Source organism: Lethenteron reissneri, chromosome 71, assembly GCF_015708825.2.
Source record: "Lethenteron reissneri isolate LAM-NWPU_2019-01 chromosome 71, ASM1570882v1, whole genome shotgun sequence".
Lineage (NCBI taxonomy): Eukaryota > Metazoa > Chordata > Hyperoartia > Petromyzontiformes > Petromyzontidae > Lethenteron > Lethenteron reissneri.
The window spans coordinates 3,644,104-3,667,812 of NC_083849.1; the positions used below are offsets into that span (position 1 = coordinate 3,644,104).

Genomic DNA, 23,709 nt, shown 5'->3' on the forward strand with positions numbered 1-23,709 from the left:
CGGGTCCCCCGACGCCAGACTTCAGGACCTCCGGCGCCTCGGCCACCACCTTATCCTCGGCATACCCAGGCGAGTCACGACACCTCGCACTCTCGGCCCCCATTTACAACAAGCACGCACCCTCACACCACACAGGGGGGTCATGCTTCGGAGGAGGGGGATTCGGGCCCATCATTGAACAACCGGGCGCTCGGACCGGGTCAATGGTCCGAGTTGGCCCATAGGGTCGTTGCCGCTGCGGCAGGGTCCTCTGCCGTAGTGGGTTCCATCGAGGGCGTTGATGTTCGTATGTTGATCGATACGGGTGCGTCGGCGACCATCATTTCAGACATAATTTATAACATTTTGCCCGATACATGCCGTCCCTTGCAGCCAGTTGATGTGCCATGCTATGCCGCAAATGGGGGTTCGTTGGGCATCACCGGACGGATCAATGCTCAGATCCGCATTGCTGACGTCCAATTAGTTGGGCCCATTTTGGTCTCATCAACCCTCGCCGTTCCGTGCCTCCTCGGAACAGATTTCTTGGGGAAGATGCCCATTAAAATTCTCATTAACAAAGGGTGTATTGAGCTCCCCTCCGGCCGACGCATGGCCTTCCTACCCACACCCACTCGGTTGCACTCCGCATCTACGACGGTGCAGGCGTTGGTGGCGTGCACAATTCACATTCCTCCTGGCTCTCAGATGTTAGTTCCCCTCCGGTTTCGTAAACCTCTTGATTACGACGCGTTCATGGGGGGTGCTGTGATCGGGCCTTCGCGTTCAGCTGAGCGGGTGCCGGACCTCGTGTGTGCACAAACGCTCGTGCGAAGCGACCACGACCCCTTTATCCAGGTCCTTAACGCGGGATGGGAAACGGCCGTTATCTGTCAGGGAATGGTGCTTGCTCACGCGACGCCAGCCCCGCCAGAAGATGTGATCGTGGGTCACGTAGGGGGCGAGTTCTCTTCCGTTGCCAAGCCAGGTCCTGACACAGGATGGCTCGACGCGCTTTGCTCCACTTCTGCCGATTTGTCACCATTACAGCATGCTAAATTACGCACGCTGCTGAGCGATTTCGCCGACGTTTTCAGTCAAAACAAATTCGACATTGGCTGCACTAAATTGCTAAGCCACCACATCGACACGGGTGATGCCGCTCCAATTCGTCAAAACCCATTCCGGTTGAGCCCGGCCGAAAAGGAACATGTACGGGTGGCCGTCAACGATATGTTGGCGGCCGATGTCATTGCGCCATCAAATAGCCCATGGGGGGCGCCGATCGTTCTTGTTAAGAAGCACGACGGGAGCCTCCGCTTTTGTGTTGACTTCAGGAAACTTAATAAGATTTCTGTGACCGACGCCTACCCGCTTCCCAGGATGGACGAGTCGCTCGATGCCTTAGCAGGTGCGCATTACTTCTCCACCTTGGATCTCCTCTCGGGGTTTTGGCAGCTACCCCTTGATGACGCATCCAAACCAAAGACGGCCTTTTGCACGCCGCAGGGACTGTTCCAATTCAACAGACTTCCCATGGGTCTTCACTCGGCCCCGGCGACGTTCCAGCGCCTGATGGAGCTGGTCCTCGCTGGGCTCCAGTGGGATTCTTGCCTAATCTACCTCGACGATGTAATCGTGTTCAGCAAAACTTTTGATGAACACCTCACGCGATTGAAGGCAGTTTTCCTTAAAATGCGAACGGCTAACCTCAAATTCAAACTACAAAAGTGCCACCTCATGAGGGATTCGGTTCGTTATTTGGGCCATATTGTCAGCCGCTCGGGAATTGCCACGGACCCCGAAAAGACAAATTGCGTGCGCTCATGGCCAACTCCTACCTCTGTTGGGGAGGTGCGGAGTTTTATCGGCTTCGCCTCATATTATCGACGATTTGTTGCGGGATTCGCATCCATCGCGAAGCCCCTCCACGCATTAACGGCCAAAGGGGTCAAATTCCGCTGGGGAGAGTTAGAACAGGCATCTTTCAATGCCGTCCGAAAAGCACTGGTCGATGCTCCTACCCTGTCTTATCCAGATTTTACCACTCCGTTCATTCTGGATACAGACGCCAGCAACACCGGAATTGGAGGGGTGCTGTTGCAAATTGTCAATGGAGTGGAGCGCGTCATCGCCTATGGCAGCAGGGTGCTGTCGCCCGCGGAGCAACGTTACTGCGTGACGCGCCGCGAATTGCTTGCTATCGTTTTTTTCATAAAGCAGTACAGGCCATACGTGTATGGCAGGCATTTCACAGTACGCTCCGACCATGCGGTGCTACAATACGCCTTGCGAGTGGACCAACCATCTGGACAGCTCTCGCGTTGGCTCGAGATCCTCCAGGATTTTGCGTTCACTGTCATTTACCGCAAGGGGATTCAACACGGGAACGCCGACGGGTTGTCGCGACTGCCGAACAATGGGCGCTGTGCTTGTTTTTTGGGTGCGGGGCGTTGTAGGCAGCCTGACGGGGTACCGCCCCCATCCCTTGCGGCCGCGGCCGGGGATGGGGTCGGGGCCCACGGGGCTCCCTCCACGCAAGTTCCGCAGGACGCATTGCTGGGCCTCGGGTTGGATGACTGGGGACGTCTTCAGATGGAAGACGTCTCCCTCCTCAAATTGAGACGCCGCGCTAGGGATGCCGAGGGTCACAGGGGGCAGGGGGGCCCCGTATCATATGTCATCCGGGAAGGCGTCCTCATGCATTGGGATGGGGGGTCCCAATCCCACACATTGGTGGTGCCCATCTCCCTGCGGGGGCGACTTGTGTGGGAAACCCACAGTCGCCTCTTGCACTTGGGTGTTCAGAAAACACTAGCTAAAATCCAATTGGAATTTTTCTGGCCGGGCATGGCAAACGATGTGGCTGACCTTGTGCAAGGTTGCACAGAATGTGCACGGCGGAAACCACCTGCTAGGCCGTCCTGCCCGCCGCTCCAATCCATTAAAGTTTCCCGGGTCAATGAGATCGTCGCATTGGATATTTTGGGTCCGTTTCCCGCTACTCCTCAGGGTAGTAAGTACCTTTTGGTTGGGGTCGAATATTTTACCCGATGGGCCATGGCCTGGCCACTCCCCAACCAGTCTGCAGCAGCCATTACGGAGGCCTTTTTCCAGGGCTACGTCCTGGACAAGGGTGCTCCCGAACGCCTGCTGACCGACCAAGGGAAAAATTTCTCTTCCACGCTGTTGCGGGATGTGTGCAACCTGCTAGGGACACACAAAATTCGCACCTCGCCATATCACCCCCAGACTGATGGTATGGTCGAGCGATTACATAGGACACTTACCTCCATGCTAAGCCACCAGGTGTCTGAGTCACAGACTGATTGGGATCTCCATATTACCTGGTGTCTTGGCCGCCTATAGAATGGCGCCCCATGCTGCCACGGGGTACTCGCCATTCTATCTTATGTATGGTAGGGAGGTTTGCCCCCCAATCGACGTACAATTGCACATTAAACAGCCCGCACCTAAGGCTAAGATTGCCGACCACATCCGTGCTAATGTGCGTCGTCTCATGGATGCCCGGGAGGCTGCTCAAAATAACTCAGAAGCCCGTCAGCTTGCCAACGAGCGGTTGCGGAATCTCCGCACATCCCGCCACGTTTGGGTGGAAGGGGACCGCGCCTGGCTCCACTGCCCGCAGGTACCATTGGCTACTTCCTCAAAATTGCTTAAGCCTTGGAGAGGCCCGGTTGTTATTATTCGCGTTCTCCGCCCGCAGTGTGTCAGGATCCAGCATGACAAGCGACGTTGGTTCGTGCACCCGTCACGTCTAAAACCTTACATTCAAACCTACACACCTCCTTCACTTCTCTGGGGCCGAGAGCGCGACATGTCTGACGAGCCGCGCCGCGATGATGCTGCTTCTAACTCTCGGGCAGGTCCCGCTGTCCCGCCCTCAGGTGCCTTGGGAATGAAATCTGCCTCGGCCGACCAAGCGGGAACAAGCTTGCCCGCGGGATCAGCGACCCAGGACACAAGCGCAACAGCGGGTCGTCGGTCCCCTCCCGCCTCCGTCGCGACCGATGGACCTGCCACTCGGACTCGCTCAAAACTCAAACAATTTTCATGACCCCCGCCCACGAACTCTCGTCCCAACGCGACGCCACTCACCTTGCCATCATGTATAGTGGGCGATTGGGGCGTGCGTTCATCCTGCATATATGTGTTTATACAGTGTTGTTCTGCATCGGTGACCACAGGAGGGGGAGAGGCGCTTTCTTCTCATTTTTTTTTCTTGATTGTCACACACTCATTCTGATGGTTAACAAATAATTTCTTGTACAATTGTATTTTTTTTTGACAGCCGGGTCGGCTGGAGGCTACGTAGAGGGGGGTAATGTAGTGACATAAGAAGGGAGGGGCTGCTGTAGGCTCTGGGTTCCCAGGTGGGTCCAGACGCGTAAGCCTCTGGGCGCCAGGCACTGGGTTCCCAGGGGGTCCAGACGCTTTTAAGCCTTTGGGCGCCAGGCGTTGGGTTCCCAGGCGCTTAAGCCTTTTTGGCGCCGCCAACGGGGGGGGGGGGGGGGGGGCTGTGTGTGCTTTGTGGGATGTCTGGTGGTGCACACGGCCCCACCCCTCGTCGGACCAGGCATAAAAGGAGAGCTCCCTGGACGATCGGGGCCCAGTTGTAACTCAAGACGCAAGACCCACGACCAGCCATCTGAAGACCCTGGGATGCTGTGAGAGCCAGCGCTGGGACTCTGGAAGTCCCGACGCTACGACCTTGTGAGGGCGAGCGTAGCCAGAGTAGAGTATCTAGAGTATCTAGGCTGCGTAGCTAGGCTGTGTACCTAGGCTGTAACAGAGTATCAGGACTGTTGGAGTGTTGTATTGTAATAAAGAAGTTACATCTACAAGTGTCTCCGGAACCCGTTACACATACAATGGTCAACCGCGTTATGTATGTTGACCTTTAAATTGCTGTTGACTTTGAGGAGTTGGAAAATCTGCTGCTAAATCTTGTGCCACTGAGAGATGGAGCCTCACCATTAGCCACACAAAAAAGCACCTCCCTGGGTATTGTGTCAATTGAACACTCCATCCCCTCAACTCCTCAAGAGCGGTGAAGCAGTTGAGGAGATAATGCAGGAGTTCTCATACTTGGACAGTGTGCTCATAACTATTTCCAGTTTGGCAGCAGAGGGTTCAATACAAATCAGTCGAGCGGCGTTATCTTTTTATCATTTGCATCATGCTGCGTCGAAGCTGCCTGGCCTGACGCTCCACACAAAGCTCCAGTCTTCTCAGCTCCAGTTATGCCCCTCCTTCTCCATGCTTGCTAAATCTGGACCCGTCTGAGGGAACATCTGCACTGGTTTGACACATTCAGGCCAGCCTCCCAACAATCCATCCTGTGTTTAATTAGGCTGGATTGTGCGAGGAACTCGCATATTCTTAAAAGATCTGGACACAGTCTCATCGGTGAGCTATTCTGGCAGGCAAGGCTGCGTTGGCTATGTTATGTAACCTGCATACACACCCACTGCATGTGCAATACGTTTTTGTTGGCCAAATACATGGGGAAAAACAGCTACTGCACTGGCTAGAGAAGAGATGAGCTGATGTGGTACAGGAGGATGTGAAGCTGTGTGGACTTGCTGATGGATAGTACCAGTGGTGTCAAGATCTGCCTCTATGTCATAGGCTGGTGTAGGCTGCTACAGGACAGTTGAAAGCAGTTTCCCTCCGAAAAAAATGGAGGGCACATAAATCGATGCTCACAAAAATAATCTGATTGGCGGCCAGCTATAACGCAGCGAGATGGCATGGAGGTGCAATTGCCATCCATCTCGATACGTCAAACCATAAAACCTGGGTCTATTAAAACTCAACTATTTCTTTTTACAAGGAAAGGCCTACTGTCCTATGTAGCTCTTTTTCAGAAGTGACCTAGCCACAAACGATCACTGAACGAAGTGGCTTATTACGTGCAAATATATAGCAGCCAACCATTCTAAATGCATAATGTTGATTCTAAATGTGGAGGAAAAAAACGGAGAAACTGTAAAAAAAATGGAGAACCTGGAAAAACAACCCACACGACCATGGAGAAAACATGCAAACTCCAAATATATATTCTAGATTTGAAGCTTTCGTGACTGCAAGGATTCATACTCTTAGTTCTTTCGGTAAAGTCACGTAGGTAAAAAATGAAATTAATAAAAAATAAAACAATAAAAATCACGTTTCGGAGGTAACACAAGTCTCCGTCATCAGGTGGGACCGTCACAGCCAGATTTGCTGCATCAAGTGAGGCAAGGATTCAAGATGTAATCCCTTAAATGCAAGTTGAGGGGGGAGGAGAGGGGGGGGGGCTCATCAGAATGTGGTAGCCAATGAATGGAACGTATCGGGAGGGAGGGGGGCGGGGCTAAAAGAAGGCACGAAGTGCTACGTAGAACATATCGGGAGGGGGAGGGGGGCGGGGCCAAAAGAATGCACGACGTGGTACACGAGAGTCGGCGACGTGGACGTGGTTGTGCGCAAGCAACTATTGTTGCACACGCCAACGTATTGGACGGAGAGGGGGAGGGGAGGCCAAAAGAGAGTGTGGGGTGCAAGTGTACGTGGACATGTGTATGTACAAGCACCTGTTGATACACATGATAGAAAATAACGAAAATGCCCATGTTTATACCAGTGCTGGCTGAGAAATAAAGAGAGTACAGTACTGTTAAACACTGGGGATGTTAACACTTGGTAAAGTAAAGTAGGCGTCAGGGTCAGTATCGAACCCACAACCTTCTGTATAACAGACAAGGTAGTTAACATCTTGCCAGCGTGACGTCTGTCCAGTGATCTCCTCTCAGCAATCCTTCAACACCTCACAAACGATGTGGCAACATTACCCCAACTTAGTAATGAATGGCGACTGGTGGTTGTTTCATAAGTACGTGTGTGAGTGCATCAAAGCAATACTCACTCTAACGTTTCCAAACTTCCTTCTCTCCCCACCATTCCGTCTGCCAAAAATTTGAGGCCGCTGTCTGTAATCTTGTTGTCACTCAGCCTAAAACCACATGGATAGGAAAATCATACTAATAACATACTAATCAATACACAACCAAGTTCCACCTTGCATTAGAAACATACAGATCAAGCAAAACAACAGATCACTTTGCTCTTCAATCCAAACACTCCTGCAACCACCTAAACCCATTAAAAAAACACGAGTTTAGATGGATCTTTCTCATTTGCAGCACCACACCTCTGGAACAACCTCCCCGAAGCAATCCACACACTCGACTACATCACTACATTTAAGTAACAACTCAAAATCCATCTCTGTGCACTTGCATACAAAAACGAACTCACAACTTGATTTTTTTACTGTAGATAGTTTGTATACATATATTCTTATTGTTTAGAATCTTTATAATTGATGCTGAGTTTGAGTTTCACGTAATTGTGCTTCTGAGTGACAGATTTGTGCCAGAAAGGCACGCACTTTTTTACTGTAGAGAGTTTGTAAAACATTTTATTTGACTTATACGTTAAGATGTTTTCACCCATATAGAGAGTGTGTATACATGTTGGAGGGAACCAGGGTACTTGGGGGACAAAAAAACCTACGCATGCGAGAGTTGAACATTCTATCCTATACAAAAGAGACAAAGGATATTCGTCTGCGAACTCTGTTGTACCTCTTTCTGTTGGCAACCCCAGGATATGCCTCCTCGATGACCATGGTGAGTTTCACAACATGTCATTTTGCCCGATCTTCTAAACCCTCGCCTCCACCCCCCTCCACAGTGCTGGATTACAGGCATGTGGAATTATCTCATCTATACGTTGCTATACGTTGATCAAGTGGAGGAAATTTGAGATTTCTATGCAAAATAAAGTGTTGAAATGTGAGACTTGTATGCTAATCAAGTGAAGGAAACTGGAGATCTCTATGTGAGTAAAGCGTCGGAAGTGTTATATCTCTATGATAATCAAATGTATTCATCAAAGAAGTACAATACCACAATGGATTTCGCTGCCCTTGCCTCTAGTGCCTATAAAACCTTGTTATGCATGGTGGTCACCCATCCAAGCTATATGAAGGCACAATTCTGATTCAGTTCAGGGATCTCAAGAGATGCGATTTGTTCTGAGTTAATAATATTGTTCAGGTTTTCCGGTTTTTGCTTTCCAGATTTAGAAACATGCGTTTATATTAATTGGCTGCTATAAATGCCAATATATGATAAGCCACTTCGATGAGCTATTATCTGCAAAAGAGCTAATATCTCAGTTGGCTTTACTCGATAAATAAATAAAACAGTCCAGTATCCAGGCTCTATCCAGATTCACTCCGAATTCAGTTCTGAATCTGAAGCGATTGGTGTATTCTAGGCGATTAGGTCATTGTCAATGATTTTACTCAGCTTTGTCATGTAGAGGCAGCAGGATTGCTGCATTCATATTTCAATGTTTACTTCTGAACGTGTTGCACCAATCATAACCACGGTGTGCACACAGGGCACGTGTGAGAAACGAGCAGCAAAGCTTACGCGAGATTCTTCAATCCTGTGTTGGCCACGAGGATGAGGCTGAGCGAAAAGACCGACTTCTCCGTCAGTGAGCATCTCACCAAGCTACAAATAGAGAAGAGATGCTGACTGGGGGGTTAAGAGGAGGGATGGGGGTTGTGGGCAGAGAGTAGGGGATGATGAGGTGTGAAGAGGGGTGAGTGGTGGTGGTGGAAAGGGGTGAGTGGGTGAGGGGCCTGGTAGTAAAAACAGTAGAAGACTCACGTCTTTGTGTGTGTTTGTATGTCAGCACCTATGCGGGGAGCAGTAGTGCAACGGTTAGCCTGCTGTGCTACGGACCAGGCGACCCGAGTTCGATACCTTTCTCATGCCCAAGAGAATCAGTTCTGCCCCCCCCCCTAGTGACTCAGCCTCAAATGAGTACCTGGTGCGATGTGTAAACATCGCCATTGGGGAGACAAAGGTGGCCGGGCGTGGTGTTGGCCTCTCACCTCTTCGTGTGCTGTGCCAGTACTTGCCCCAACAGTCTGTTAAGGCTACACGGGAAATATTTGTCTTTGTGGGTGATCACTGCATGTTTGCTTTAAATGGTACTTGCAAAACAGCAATTACTGTTCGTGTTTAAGGGGTTTAATAATGATCTGTGCCTTTGTTTTTGTTGTTCATTTTGTTGACAACTGTGTGAATCTGCATGTGTGTGTGTGTGTGAATATATACGGCTGAGTCGACCTAATTAGCTAAAGTACATGTGTGTGTAAGTGTGTCTATATTAGTTTTTTATGTGTTTTTGTGTGCATGAAATAGGTACAATGGGTTCAAATCTGACATTTGTGTGTGTATGTGTGTACAGATATGAGCACATTCATGTTTGTGAATCGTGAATCTGCATGTGTTTTTTTATGTACGTGTGTACGTGGGGATCAGTAGTGGTTATCACACCGCCCTAATAATCTGGCGACCCGAGATTAATTCCTGCTTAGGGTCAACACCAGTGGCGGTTATCTGAACCGGTCCTGGACCTTCCCTAGGTCGACCCATCCTCCAATGAGTACCTGGTACGACGTGTGAATATCACCACTTGGGAGACAAAAGTGGTTGGGCGTGGTGCAGGCCACCCACTTCCTCGTTGCTACTCGCTAACAGCACTTACTGCAAAAGTCTAAAGCTATACGGGGCATCTTTGTCTTGTGGCTGTGTGCACTTGGCACAGCGCTTAGCACATTTCACTATGAAGCAGTCTCCGATATGTGCTTTACATCACATCTTCTCAACACGGTTGAAAAGGAACCCCCAGTGGAGTTGTCCCTCTGGGCACAAGATAACTTTGCATATGGCCATTTCCTCTGCAACGCTTCCAATTTCAAATTCTCTCTCTAATGCCTCCCGTTTCCTAATTCCTATTTATCTGCGTACGGGTGTGCATGCATGTGCAGAAGGAATGGTGGTGTAGTGATTGGCGCATGGAGCTACAAACCCGGCGACCCAAAATCGGTCACCGCTCACGGCCAATATCGGTGATGAATATATGAACTGGTCTTGGACCTCATCTAGGTCGATTTAGGCTTAAACGATAACTGGTGCAGTGTGTAAACATCAGCACAGGGGAGAATAACATGGCTGTAGATGGTGCTGGTCACCCATTCCCCCGTGTGTCATGCCGGCCATATTACGTGCTCGCCCACAGCACTTGCCTGTCAAGGCTATAAACAAGATATGTGTATATGTGTAAGTGGCTTGTATGTACGCAAGTGCAAATTGTATTATGCACAAAAACATATATGTGGTTTGTGTGCGGGTGTTTTGCATCAGGACATGACTCACTCTAATTGCTCCAAGCTCCATTCTCGTCCAACCATCCCATCCACCAAAAGTTGAAGGCCACGGTCTGTAATCTTGTTGTCACTCAGCCTAAACCCACGTGGACGGGAGAAAGGGACAGCCCCTGAGCCTCCACGTGAACCGCGGGGTCAAACATGCGGTGAGTGGACATTCAAAATCCTGGTGGACATGACCCGCCCACACACGTTCATGAGCTAGCTGCTAATTGTTTATGCAATTGTTATGCATTTGATATATAACAGGTGACCATCAAAGATATCACGATCCTCACAATCATTTGTAATCTTATATGGCACTGTACCATTATAATCTGGAAGGGTTTGCGTTTGTATGAATACAATGTGAAGTTATTTTGCATCCAAGAATACATGGACTTTTATACACGAATAAAATAAATGCTTCTGCGATCAACCAGTTGTGAATTTACAGACTGCTTTAACATTACATAAGGGTGATGGTGAAACCTTCTGAAGTTTGACTCTGGTAAGCAGGAATTGAGGGTAAGTCAGAAGCCTCCCGAAAATAAATAACACATTATGCAAAAAACTTTTTACCCAAAAACATCTCAGTAGAAAACTGTTCACATGTGCATCAAGCTGTGCAAGGTAGTTTGCAGCATTCGTTGTGCCAATCAACTCTAGGGCATGGGAGATCTCTAAATTAATAAAGTGTAGAAAAAGTATGCAATCTCTATGTTAACAAAGTGCAGGAAGTATAAGCTCTCCATGCTTACAAAGTGTAGGAAATTACAGATATCTGTGCTAATCAAGTGTAATAATTTGTATACATCTGCGAATACAATGTAGAAAATGTGAGATATATATGCCAATCATGTCTAGTAAATGTGTGCTAACTGTGGTAATCAAGTGTAGGATATTGTGAATGTCAAGTTTAGTAAATTAAATGTATCCCTGTTCTTGACAGAATTACAAAATAACTCTCTCAACTTTGATTCCCTGCCCTCAAGCACCCACAGAGTTTCCCTTTAGCCTATCCGGACAATTTTGATTCAGTTCCGGGATGTGCATTCTTAATGACGTGATCATCTATATATATAAAATCGTGAATGTCTGTCTGTCTGTGTGTGTGTGTGTGGATTTCGGCCCATACGCACTTTCATTGGACGACGGTTGCCCCTGGCAACGGCTAGCCACGCCTTCGCCGCTTTCATTGGACCTGGCAACGGCTAGCGACGCCTTCGCCAAGGGCTGCAGTTTCATTGGACGGCGGTTGCCCCTGCCAACGGCTAGCCACGCCTTCGCCACTTTCATAAGCTCCGTATTTAATTAAATAATAGCCATTACACAGTATTGTTGGAGCGCTGAGGGGGGGGGGGGGAAGGCACGCCACCCGTACCCTGCCTCTTCCAAGCCGACAATTTTAGGCGAGGCCGCAGGCTTTGCACGCTACTAGGCCTCGACACCCACCACGCCACTCTGAGGTAAATTCATCAAAGTTTTTCCTACTCTTCACTACACCCCCACCACAATGTGTGCTATTAATATTACTTTTAAACCCAACGCGCCAACAATCGATTACTTTAATGTTCACTGTACAAATACTCATTAAGCTGGGTGAGCGTACTGCCAGTCTATCATGTACACTGTAGCCTGCTTATTAAGCTCGGTGAGCGTACTGCCACTCTATCATGTACACTCTAGCCTGCTTATGAAGCTGAGTGCGTGTACTGGCAGTCTATAATGTGGACTCTTGCCTGGTTATTATAATCGATTCTTTATATGTTCTTTGTACAAACAGTCATTAAGCTGCTTGAGCGACCCCAGTTCGATTCCAACTCACGCCCACCACCGCTGACGATTATTTGAAACGGACCTGGCCCTCCCCTAGGTCCACTCAGCCTCAAACGCGTAACTGCTGTCGTGTGTGAACATCGTCACTGGGGAGACAAAGGCGGCCGGGCATCGTGGATCCAAGTCCCGGGCGAAGCCGGGTCATGTGTATGTGTGTTTATGTGTATGTCTGTGTGTCTCTATGTATGCGTGTATGTATGTGTATGTATGTGTTTGTGTGTATGTGTGTGTGTATGTATGTGGGTTTTTTTGTATGTCTTTATGTGTATGTCTGCGTGTCTCTATGTATGTGTGTGCATGTGTTTGTGTGTATGTATGTGTGTGTGTATGTATGTGTGTGTATGTGTTTCTGTGTATGTATGTGTGTGTATGTATGTGTGTTATGTGTCTGTCTGTGTGTCTGCATGTATGTGTGTGTGTATTGTGTATGTGTTTGTGTGCATGTATGTGTGTGTTTGTGTGTATGTGTATGTCTGTGTGTGTGTATATGTGTGTATGTGTGTGTATGTGTTTGTGTGTATGTGTGTGTATGTATGTGTTTGTATGTGTTTGTGTGTTTATGCTCGCATTACACAAATGTATTGCAGGTCTAAGGCGTTCCTCGCGCAGCATTGCCGCTTTATTATTGCAGTCGTTTACTGCCGTGCGCACGCTGAAAGTCGTGTGTGTCTGCAGCAAGCGCGTGTATGTGTTCCTATGGACGCGCGCGCGTGTGTTGTGTAGGGGGAACGGTAGTGTAGTGCTTAGCGTGCTGTCTGTGTCTGTGTGTGTGTGTCTGTGTGTGTGTCTGTGTGTGTGCGTGTGTGGTGTGTGGGGAGCGATAGTGTAGTGCTTAGCGTGCTGTCTGTGTGTCTGTGTGTGTGTGTGTCTGTCTGTGTCTGTCTGTGTGTGTCTGCGTGTGTCTGTGTGTGTGTCTGTGTGTGTGTCTGTGCGTGTGTGGTGTGTGAGGAGCGGTGGGTGTAGTGCTTAACGCTACGCTGCGCTACCAACCCGGCGAACCGAGTTCGATTCCCGCTCACGGCCACCACCGGTGACGATTATTTGAACCTCCCCTAGGTCCACTCAGCCTCAAACGAGTAACTGGTGTTGCGTATTAACATCGGCACTGGGGAGACAAAGGCGGCCGGGCGTGGTGGATCCAAGTCCCGGGCGAAGCCGGGTCATGTGTATGTGTGTATGTGTTTATGTGTATGTCTGTGTGTCTGTATGCATGTGTGTATGTATGTGTGTGCATGTGTTTGTGTGTATGTATGTGTGTGTGTATGTATGTGGGTTTTTTTGTATGTGTTTATGTGTATGTCTGCGTGCCTGTTTGTATGTGTGTATGTACGTCTGTGGATGTGTTTGTGTGTATGTATGTGTGTGTCTATGTATGTGTGTGTATGTGTTTCTGTGTTTGTATGTGTGTGTATGTATGTGTGTTATGTGTCTGTCTGTGTGTCTGCATGTATGTGTGTGTGTATTGTGTATGTGTTTGTGTGTGTTTGTGTGTTTACGCTCGCATTACACAAATAGTGTAATGCGGGTCTAAGGCGTTCCTTACACAGCATTGCCGCTTTATTATTTCAGTCGTTTACTGCCGTACGCACCCTGAAAGTCGTGTGTGTCTGCAGCAAGCGCGTGTATGTGTACCTATGGACGCGCGCGCGTGTGTTGTGTAGGGGGAACGGTAGTGTAGTGCTTAGCGTGCTGCCTGTGTCTGTGTGTGTGTGTCTGTGTGTGTGTGTCTGTGTGTGTGTCTGTGTCTGTGTGTGTGCGTGTGTGGTGTGTGGGGAGCGGTAGTGTAGTGGTTAGCGTGCTGTCTGTGTGTCTGTGTGTCTCTGTCTGTGTGTGTCTGCGTGTGTCTGTGTGTGTGTCTGTGTGTGTGTCTGTGCGTGTGTGGTGTGTGAGGAGCGGTGGGTGTAGTGCTTAACGCTACGCTGCGCTACCAACCCGGCGAACCCAGTTCGATTCCCGCTCACGGCCACCACCGGTGACGATTATTTGAACCTCCCCTAGGTCGACTCTGCCTCAAACGAGTAACTGCTGTAGCGTATTAACATCGCCACTGGGGAGACAAAGGCGGCCGGCCGTGGTAGATACAAGTCCCGGGCGAAGCCGGGTAGTACAGCTAGTTGTCTATAATATTGTTCATACATGTAACATAGAAATTAATATTGCTGTGCTGATGTTTAAATGTTACATCACAACGTGTTGCACCAATTATATGCACAGTGTGCACACACAAAGCGCGTGTGAGAAACGAGCAGCAGAGCTTACTCGAGCCACTTCATTCCTGTGTTGGCCTTGAGGATGACACTGAGAGAAGAACCCGACTTGAACGTGAGTGAGCACCGATCCAGTCTACCGGGAAAGAAGAGATGGTGAGCGGGGGAGGGAGGGAGTCAGGCAGGGAGGGAGCCAGGGAGGGAGGGGATTGTGGACAGAGAGTGGGGGATCGTGAGGGCTGGTGGTGGATTATCAGCATATTTGTGGAGACAGTTTGTGAGGACCTATTAAAGGCATGCCCACTTTAATAGCAGCTCGCAAATGGCAATCGCTGTTTATCTTCTTGGTTCTTTCTGTAAAGTCACGTAGAAGGGAAGTAATAAAATAATAAAAATAAAAAATAATAAAATAATTCTCACGACGTTTCGGCCACAACGCAAGCAGCCGTCCTCAGGTGAAGAACATGTCTGTCGATAAGACAGAGTCTAAATGACACGTCTTAGGCTTGGAGTGTCTATTTAAGCTGTGAGGGAGGAGGAAGAGCGCCTTGACAAAAGAATTTGCATTTGAAGAGGAATTTAGCATATTTATGGGAAATGCAGGAATGCGAATAGTGGTAATTGTGAAATGCGTGGGAGGTGGGCGGGGGGTTTTCAAAGTCATATTATGCCCATGCATTATGCAGGATTAGCAGCATCAAATGGAGGGGGCAGGGGCAGCACCAACAAAGGGAAGGAATGTGAATAGTATGCAGCTGCAGCAACCAAACAACCACGTAAAAAACTAAAGTATAAACTTCATAGTATCATCAGTATACTAAATATACTCTCCAATAAGCTGAGCTACTAACAGTAAGTAATACATTACAATTCTATGTCGCAAAAAATATATGCTTCCACCTAAACTTTTTTCCTTTACATCAAACAGGTCTACCCCGTACTATATGCTGCCATAGACAAACCCAACATTAAATTATATACTGTATTGCTATAAACCACCTTATACATTGTTATATTACACTATGTATTATTCTACCCACCCTAATGTATAGCACACTGCTATACATTCACTATACAATTACGATACTATATATTACTTCGTACATTGTATTAAGCATATAAATGTTATACTATTTGTTATTATACACTGTACCATTGACCGTCTTTCGGTAAAGTCACGTAGAAGGGAAATAATAAAGTAATAAAAATAATTTTATTATGTTTAATTTATTTTATTTTATTAATTCCCTTGAGCAACAAACATGTACAGTGAGGGAAAAAAGTATTTGATCCCCTTCTGATTTTGTACGTTTGCCTGCTGACAAAGAAATGATCAGTCTATAATTTTAATGGTAGGTTTATTTGAACAGTGAGAGACAGAATAATAACAACAAAATCCAGAAAAACGCATGTCAAAAATGTTATAAATTGATTAGCATTTTAATGAGGGAAATAAGTAGTTGACCCCCTCTCAATCAGAAAGATTTCTGGCTCCCAGGTGTTTTTATACAGGTAACGAGCTGAGATTAGGAGCACACTCTTAAAGGGTGTGCTCCTAATCTCAGCTTGTTACCTGTGTAATAAAGGACTCTTCCACAGTGTCGATCTCCGTTGTCCTTTATTTGGGTTCGTGTAAAGCTCGCTCCCACGGCGTCCTCGCTCAGGCCCGCGTCTCCTCTGTCGAGCTCTCCGCAGCCACACTGCTGCTCCGGCCTGCAGCCACCCTGCTGCTCCGCTCTGTAGCCACCCTGCTGCTCCGCTCTGTAGCCACACTGCTGCTCTGCTCTGCAGCCACACTGCTGCTCTGCTCTGCAGCCAGCCTTCCACAGCTCGCTAGCCCCCTGCGCCCAGACACCGATGACCGACGGTGCCGAGGTCTCCCAACACGTGGCGATCGCGCCACCCTCCCAGTACTGCCCAGCGTGGCCTCCTCCCGTTTTCACTCCGTCTTAACTCCCCGATCCCCTTCCGGTTCTCTCCCTAAATCCTCTCCCCCACGTGACCCTAACTCAATGAGCACGCGAACGGTGAGGAATCAGCCCAGAACTACACGAGAGGATCTTGTCAATGATCTCAAGGCAGCTGGGACCAAAGTCACCAAGAAAACAGTTGGTAACACACTACGCCATGAAGGACTGAAATCCTGCAGCGCCCGCAAGGCCCCCCTGTTCAAGAAAGCACATATACATACCCGTCTGAAGTTTGCCAATGAACATCTGAATGATTCAGAGGACAACTAGGTGAAAGTGTTGTGGTCAGATGAGACCAAAATGGAGCTCTTTGGCATCAACTCAACTCGCCGTGTTTGGAGGAGGAGGAATGCCGCCTATGACGCCAAGAACACCATCCCCACCGTCAAACATGGAGGTGGAAACATTATGCTTTGGGGTGTTTTTTCTGCTAAGGGGACAGGACAACTTCACCGCATCAAAGGGACGATGGACGGGGCCATGTACCGTCAAATATTGGGTGAGAACCTCCTTCCCTCAGCCAGGGCATTGAAAATGGGTCGTATATGGGTATTCCAGCATGACATGACCCAAAACACACGGCCAAGGCAACAAAGGAGTCGCTCAAGAAGAAGCACATTAAGGTCCTGGAGTGGCCTAGCCAGTCTCCAGACCTTAATCCCATATAATATCTGTGGAGGGAGCTGAAGGTTCGAGTTGCCAAACGTCAGCCTCGAAACCTTAATGACTTGGAGAAGATCTGCAAAGAGGAGTGGGACAAAATCCCTCCTGAGATGTGTGCAAACCTGGTGGCCAACTATAAGAAACGTCTGACCTCTGTGATTGCCAACAAGGGTTTTGCCACCAAGTACTAAGTCATGTTTTGCAGAGGGGTCAAATACTTATTTCCCTCATTAAAATGCCAATCAATTTAGAACATTTTTACCATGCGTTTTTCAGGATTTTTTTGTTGATATTCTGTCTCTCACTGTTCAAATAAACCTACCATTAAAATTATAGACTGATCATTTATTTGTCAGTGGGCAAACGTACAAAATCAGCAGGGGATCAAATACTTTATCCCCTCACTGTATATGGTGGTGGTGGCTTATACTCCCACCGAAGGTCAAAATGTTGTGGAAGAATGCAGGCAAGGTCGATGAGCCAGATGCCTTCTGTGGCCTCCTGTCACAGGTGCTAGCTAAAGTGGCCCCTCGGGATACAGCCATCCTTTTAGGAAACCCGAGATGGTCATGGCACAGGCACCTGGCCTGGAGTGATTAAAAGGCATTGGCCAGATCAGCTCAATAACAACGATAGAAGGCAGCTAGACTTCTGTGGAGCCTATTAGTTTGTAATTACCAACACGCTGTTCCAGCATCGGTGCATCCACACAACATTATGAACGTTTTCCGGGTCCAAGCATGAACATCTGCTGGACTATATAGTAATGGAACAGCATATGCGGGCCCATGTCCTGCTGACTTACGATCGTCTTGTGATCTGTAAAATACACGTGCCATTCTTCCACTCTGGTGGTGGGTGTACACCCAGGACCCCATTCAAACCTAAAGTCGCCTGGTCTCAAATAGCTGAGACCAGGCCACTTTTATCATCGATTGCAGCTGGGGTTGGCATTGTCCCCCTCCTCCTGATGCCGAGGGGAAATGGGTGAGATTTAAGACTGTGGGTCATGCAGCTGTAATGGGTGCTTTGGGTACGAGGTCCAGACTTTACCAGAGACCCTTGCTGGCAGAGGTGTTCCAGCTGGCTGAGAAAAAAGACAGGCCCACTCCCATCGTCTACAGCAGGGGTCTGCAACCTTTAAGACATAAAGAGCCACTTGGACCCGTTTCCGAAGGAAAAAATAAACTGGGAGCCGCAAAACCATTGCGACATTTAAAACAAAAATGCATATATTGTTTCTTACCTTATTGCTATATACAGGATCGTGCAGTCAGCTGTCAATCTGAATAAAAAAAGGACTTTTTCACTTAACAATGTAAAATATATTTTTGCAAATTAATAGCTAAATTACCTGGTTAATGGGATTTTTGCTCCTGAACCTCAGTGCACAGTGTCTGCACATCAGGGCTGTAAGACGTCACCTTCATTTTCACACAGGCTTGCAAGCTGTCATCTGTGAGGCGTGATCGATGTTTGTTTTTAATATAGTTCATGTTGGAGAAGACCTGCTCACATACATATGTGGAGCCGAAGATCGACAGGACTCCAAATGCATACTTTTTCATGTTTATATAAGTGTTGGGGATGGCATTCCATGTTTCGAATACAAGTTTGTCCTGTTTGGGAAGGTTTTCAATATCACTCCATTTATGATTCTGAGCCAGAATGGCCTTCTGACGGGCAACATCCTCAAGAGTAGCGGTCAAGCATTTGAACTTGGACACCCATATATCTTTGTCGGCTATATCGGCCAGTTCCATCTCAAGATCAGGTTGACTTACACCTGCAAATGCAGTCATATTCAATAGGGATGGATCGATCGCCAGGGGAGTGACAGGGAAGGATAATGTCGTTTTTTCCTCTCTGAACTCACAGAATCGTTTCCCAAACAAACTTTGCATTGTGGTGATTGCAGACTTGAAATATTCCAAATTTATCGTATCATGACTTTGTTTGAACTCTCTCAAAGAGGGAAAGTGAGACAGTGTACCTCTCTGTAAATCTTTGACAAACACTGTCAACTTGCGCTCGAATGCCAAAACCTCCTCCAGCATGTGCAGGGCTGTGCCTCCTTTCCCCTGAAAGGTTGTATTTAGCGTGTTTAGATGTGCTGTCATGTCTACCATAAAATGTAATTTTTCCAGCCACTCTGGCTGTTCCAGCTGAGCAAAGGTGAGCTCTTTGCTGCCCAGGAAGGTTTTTATTTCTTCCAAACATGTGACAAAGCGTTTTAGCACCTCGCCTCTGGACAGCCACCGGACCTTGTTGTGGAGCAGGAGGTCAGAATATATGCTTTCCACCTCATCCAATAGCAAACGGAACTGGCGGTGGTTTAAACCCTTTGCCATTATCTTATTAACAATCTGAATGACCACATCCATCACTTTTGTGCATTCCGGGGGAAATGTTTGAGCACACAATGCCTCTTGGTGCAGGATGCAATGAAATGACAGCAGCGTTCTACCCAGCGCCTTCTGCAGTAGAGCCACAAATCCCTTCTGTGCTCCTCTCATGCTCGGTGCCCCATCAGTAGCCACTGAGACCAGGTGGTTGGTGTTTATTTTTTTAGCACTTAAAAAGTCCAGGACAGCCTTACATATATCCTCACCCCTTGTTTGGTCTTTTAGTGGTATCAGCTCAATCAGTTCTTCCTGTGGCCCAAAAGAGTTCACATATCGGCAGAACAGCGCTATTTGTTCAATATCACCTTTATCTTTGGACTCATCACAGGCGATGGAGTACGCCACAGCTGAATTGATGTCTTGAATTTGCTGTTTGCTAATGTTTTCTGCCATTTTTAGGGTTCTGTCTTTGACAGTCTTCGCAGAGAGAGGCATGTCTTTGATTTTCTGCACAATTTCATTCTTGTTTTTGAAGTCCATGTATAGATGTTCCGAAATATTAATGAATGCTTCTTTTATATACTCTCCATCTGTGAAGGGCTTCCCGTGCTTGACTATTTCCTGAGCGGCCACAAAACTAGCATATGTTGTGGAATTTTCAGTCTTCACCCACTTCTTGAAATTATTTTTGCTCATATTAACCTTCCTCATAAGTTCTGCAATGGCTTTTCGTCTCTCATCTCCATCTGGATATTTTTCAGCAAAGGCTGTGTGTTTATTCTGGAAATGTCTTGCAATATTCGACTTTTTGTTGTTTGCAAATTTCTCACCACATATTAAGCATACTGGTAAACCAGTCTCGTCAGTAGAGAATGCGAATGATTCTGTCCATGAGGAGCGGAGCTGATGGAGGCAGCCATGTTTTGCGTTACCTAGCAACGGCAACGTTATTGCCTGTCACCGGGCGGGCAGTGTGGAGCGGAGCGGCGACCTGTCAGCAGCGGCAACGCCAGAGCAGGTGTCACAGTGCGCCTCCTCCCCTCGCTAGCATCCGCCCCGGAGTCGCGGTCAAGGTTCAAAAGAGCCGCATGCGGCTCCGGAGCCGCAGGTTGCCGACCCCTGGTCTACAGCATCCTACGTCAGAGAATGAGGAGGTTTCCGCAGCCTTTGCTCCGAAGTTCGGACGGTCATGCGATGCTACAAGGATGAGTGGTGGTTGCGGGTTGCTGAGGAGATGAAGTCTGCCTCAGTAGCCTTCGATAACAAATCACTACTTTTACATAAAGCGTAACTTGCAGTGCCACACCAAACAGCATCTTCTGCGGAAATAAAGGTGATCCGATTACTGACTCCCAGGAACATGTTTGCAGGTTTGTTGAGCATTTCTGTGAGATCTTGGGGGAGAGGAAATACCTCAGCCAAGGAAACATCATGGGGCATGGTAGGGATGAAGTAGTTACCCCCTACTATGAGTGGTTGATTGAGGTGCCATCTGTTGTGGAAGTAAGAAAGGTGATCCAAAGTCTGAGACCAGGAAAAGGGCTGGGCAGAGATGATCTCCCAAGAAAACTACTGAGGGAAGGTGACACATGTGTGCAGACTGCCCTGTTTGATATCATTATAACACTGCACCACTGAATGGGTTCTGCAGGATAAGAAGGACACAATGGTAGCTCCCCTCTTTCAGAGGGGGTACCGCACTATGTATGTATATTGAACTTCTTTCACACAGTACGTAGCCAACCATGCTAATCAGAGGTGTTACATCAATTGTAACATCTACTGCGGAATATCCTCAATGTGCTGGGAAAGGCCCTGGCAAGGCGTATTTAATATCACCTTACCAGGTACGCTGAGGATTGATTTGTGGAGCCCCAATGTGGTTTTTGAGGACATTTTCATGGCTGTATCAGAAGGATATCCATCTGGTACAGATATAATGGGAGGTTGATTGATGCCTGGGTGCAGTGAAGGGATGGGTCCCTATTGCTCAACGACGTTATGTATGCGGATGATCTGATAATTGCCGCTCACTCTTAGAGGGGTTGGAGAATCTGCTGCTGAACCTGGAGCATGCCATTTAGAGATGGGGCCTTAATATAAGCCTAGGACTGGTTCAAATATTTGCCACAGATATTGGTTATGGGCAGGAATCAAAATTGTGTCTCTGGTGGTGTAGGGCAGTGCGCTATTACAAATGTCATTCACCACTAAGAGTGGGAGGATTTAGAGAGGGAATGGAACAAGTTTTATGGAATAGGAGTCATAGAGGAAATTGGAGCAATCAGATAAAAAAATTAGTTTAAGGGGAAATATAGTTGCGATGAGTGTGGAGAACATTCCAGACCTGGAAAATATGCTCATGAACATGTCTGGTTTGGCAGCAAAGGTCTCGTGCCAAATCAATTGAGCAGCACCATATTTTCATCAGCTGTGGAACACTCTGTGGAAGCTGCCTGGACTGTCGTTCCACATGAAGTTTCGGGTCTTATCAGCCAGTTATGCCCTCCCTTCTTTATGCTTGTGAAACATGGACCCCTCTAGTAGGACATCTGTGCTTCTTTGAAACATTTAGGATGGCCTACCTATAATCCATTCTCGGTTTAACTAGGCTAGATTGTGTGAGCTCACAGATCCTTGAAAAATCCCACCAAAGAGCTCCTCCAGCAGGCAAAACTCGGTTATGTAGCCTGCATGTCTAACCACTGCATGCTCAAGCAACTTCTGTTTGGTCCAGATGGAGGGGGTTAAATGGGCACAGCACGGGTTAGACAAAATAATGGATGTGGTACAAAAGAATGTGGAGATTAGTGGACTTACCAAATACTGGTACCAGTCGTTTTCAGATTTGGCCTCTTGGAGGAGGCTCGTGAAGGACGCTACAGGGCCGATTGGAGTCAGTTGCCCTCCAACAACAACGGATGGCAGAGGACTGATGCTCACCGTAATGAGTGGAGCGCCGGTCGCTAAAATGTAGTAATTTGGCAAAATTGGAAACACGGGGGTGCATCTGCTATCCATCTCAATCAGTCAACCAATGCCATCTAGGTCTATCCTGTGAACTCCTTTCAGTGTACCTTCGACGCTTCATGTGTCCTCAAAGTGCACATCACTTGGGACAAGCCCTAAGGTGACGTCACCACGACTGAGTGGAAAATGGCTGTTCATTATTGTTGATGATGATGATGATGTGTGTGTGCATCAGGACATCACTCACTCCAACTCCTCCAAATGCACTTTTCTCCCCGCCATCCCGTCCGCCAGATGTTGGATGCCGCTGTCTCTTATCTTGTTGCCACTCAGCCTAAACCCATGTGGACAGGAGAAGAGACAGCCTTGATGCAATGAGCCCACGTGATGGATACGTGGCGAGTGATGGACACTTACACTCGAGGTGAACATGACCAACACGCACACACGCACGTTCATGGGACAACTACTTATTTGTTAATAATTTAATATTGAACAGGCAACATTCACAAGCTTCATTCTCCTCACAATCATTTGTATTTTACTGCACTGTACCTTAATAATTTGGAAGAGGGTGCGTTTATATGAACACAATGTTGCATCAGTGGCTTCGAGAGGTGTTTATGATGAATGCATCTGCTATCACTATATGGTGAATTTTAAGATAGCTAAAATAAATGTGAACATGACAGTAAAACATCTTGATAGTGGAATCGAGTAAGTGGGAATTCTGGTAAGCCAGAAAGCCTCTGAAAAATAAATACCTGATTCAGATTTTAAAAATTGGATATGCCTCCCCAGAGTCTTCCCAAGATGTATGTCTTGGCCAGAGTCAAATGCCACCTTCAAATCAATGTAAACAATGTACAGGGGTAGCTTGAACTCTGAGTCTAGTTCAGAGAGCAGGCAGAGTGAAAGAAGAGCATCCATCTTGGACCGAACCAACATGAATCGATGGTAATCAAGAGTGGGAAATTATATTTAAAAAATATGCTAATCAAGATTGGAAATTGGATATCTCTATGCTATTGAAGTGTAGGAAATGTAAGATATCTTAATCAAGTATATAAAATAAAATACCTCAATGCGAATGACGTCTATGAAATCGAGATGTCAATGTTTATCAAGTGTTGGACTTTCGAGATCAGAGAGATAAAATATAGCACTGGATATTGCTTCCCGAGCTCGCAAAATGCCCCTGTCGCCTATAACGCTGTGTTACTACATTGTGATCATCCATCCAGGGCGTCACGGTGGCGAATAATCTCCCTCAACCTATCCCACCCTGACGCCTGTATATTAAGAGTTTGCACATTCTCTCTCAGTGGTCATGTAGATTTTTCTTCGGGTTCTCCGGTTTTCCCCTCCATATTTATCTCTATGTGTGGATAGGTCGCCTCTTGAAAAAGAGCTAATATCTCAGTTGGCTTTACCTGGTA

The 23,709-nt window shown here is 47.5% G+C and overlaps 1 pseudogene; it reads right to left on the reverse strand.

Annotated features, from left to right (window-relative positions):
- The window catches only part of LOC133361109 (NACHT, LRR and PYD domains-containing protein 3-like), a 90,504-nt pseudogene that overhangs the window by 6,240 nt on the left and 60,555 nt on the right, over positions 1-23,709 (reverse strand).